The sequence below is a fragment of the Octopus bimaculoides genome, chromosome 21, assembly GCF_001194135.2.
Source record: "Octopus bimaculoides isolate UCB-OBI-ISO-001 chromosome 21, ASM119413v2, whole genome shotgun sequence".
In the NCBI taxonomy this organism is placed as follows: domain Eukaryota; kingdom Metazoa; phylum Mollusca; class Cephalopoda; order Octopoda; family Octopodidae; genus Octopus; species Octopus bimaculoides.
The window spans coordinates 12615162-12617661 of record NC_069001.1 but is presented as its reverse complement, the minus strand read 5'-3'; positions in this window follow the sequence as shown (position 1 = coordinate 12617661).

Genomic DNA, 2500 nt, shown 5'->3' with positions numbered 1-2500 from the left:
ATATATGTATATAGATATATATATATATATATATATGTATATAGATATAAGCACACCAATATAGAATGTATGCATATGCATGATTATGTACATATACACATATATTTACACGTTTATATACATATAAGCATATATACATATATACATATACATACGTATATATAATGTATATATGTATAATGTATACACATATATATACACTTGTGAGTACACATGTAACACACACTTTTATTACTTTTATTTATTTGTAACATGGAATGCAATGATGGCAGAAAAGAGCATTCAGTATTTTCATTGATCTTCATTTTACGTTTGTTTTGTTTTATCGATCTGTGTTCGTACCAAAGCGCTAAGTTACAGGATATAATATAACACTTATCACCGTAAACAACTTCCATATCTAAACATGTATACTTACGCAAAATCTAAACTTTCTTACTATACATACATACATACATACATACATACATACAATTCTTGTATACATTTATACACGCATACGTGCAAACATACAAACATGCATAATACGTACATACATATATATATATATGTGTGTATGTATGTATGTATGTATAGATATATCTGCCTGTTTCTTTGTATGTGTGTGTGTGTGCATGCGTGCATGCGTGTGTGTGTTTGAACATTCTCTGACATCAAATTTCTTCAATACATAGCCAGGAACTGCATATATGTTCATAAAATTTGCAAACACATATAGTTCATATGTTAATAGCACACACACGCATACACACACACACACACACACACACACGCACACGCACATTTATATTTCGTACTTTGCTTCCACTCAACAGCTGTTTTGATAAAGATAACGTTAAAATTATCAATCGGAAATTGGGATAAATACATAACAAGAAACGGCTTTATGTTTTATATAAAATACTATTGCTGATAATTTAGGTAAATGTGTGTTTCAAATAAATTCAAGTAAAATTTATTTTATTCGAAGCAGATAATATGTATCACATTGAATTAATATACATTTCGTGGTGTTTGCATTAATGGAACAGCTGTCGGGGAGTGTTAAACTATGAGCTAAATGTGAAATCTATGCTGTTTTTGCATTTATTCCATGTGTTGCATGTTTTAACCGATTATACATACATATTTATGTATATTGTTTTACTTGTTTCAGTCATTTGACTGTGGCTATGCTGGAAATATGCAAATTAGTCCCATTTAGATCTTCTGTCATGTATTAAAATGGTAAAGTTCAAAGACCTAGTGTTAACCGAGTTCTTAGAGTGGATCTATTTTTTAATGCTTTTTCACCAACTCTCGCTCTTTCTCTCTCTCCCTCTCCATAAATATATATATATTTTTTATTAATACTGCAAAAAGCATCACAAAAAACTGTTTCTCAGAGTTTCACGTTCCTGTTCGCCTGCCGTTGTATTCAAAACTGCCCGACGAATGGGCATGTTGCAACGCTAATGTTGTGAGCGTTATCGAACACAGATACTCAACGCATATACTTTGCGTGTTCGAATGTAAGTCACGCTCTAAAACGGAGGAGATGAATCTTTAAATGCACTGGGTATTAGAACACTTGAAAGTTCATCTCCATCGTGTGAATTCGCATCGCAGCCAACCAGCGACAAGCAAAGTGGATACATTCAATATGTGTGTTCCACAATCTATATGCATATTTATACACGTATAAAATTACAAAGGTGAAGTATGGAGTGAGCTAGTCTTTTTAATACATTAGTTTACAATTGTTTCATCCGAATTCGACCTCACCAACCTCGCTATATTATGCAAAAATATATGCAGCTATTGAATTCTCTATTGAAATGACACACACACCGTATCAAACTCATCAGAATGACGGATAAAAGTCATTGGCTCATGACATTTTAGCAAATGACTTTTATACGCATTCTGATGAGTGTGATCTGGTGTGTGCAATTTCAATGGTATATTGTCATTTCAATGATATATAATATTGCATAATATAACGAGGTTGATGAGATGCATTGCACAGAAATCAATTGTAAAATTGTGTGGGGGGAAAAATACTCGTTCACTACAGTCTTTTACTCTGAAATTATACACACAAACACACACACACACATACATGCACACACACACACTCACACGCACATCATTAGATCATGAAATGCAGATAAATGCAACGTCTAAGTTCATCTATGGATTTTTCATCACGCACGTCACGCTAAATTACAAAACGTATTTTCTCGTATTATTTTCTGAATATCAAATAGTTACTCTCGAATTCCAACTACGTTTTGGAACATTCTATAAAGATATTCATATACATATATAACAATGTTGCCTGGGAAACACCAGCACATTATATATATATATATATATATATATATACACATATATTCATACATATATATGTGTCTATGTATGTATCTATGCATAGATACTTTGTAGAACAAAATATGACAGATAAATAGAACTCAAAACATGAATATATGTATATATATATATATATATATATATATAT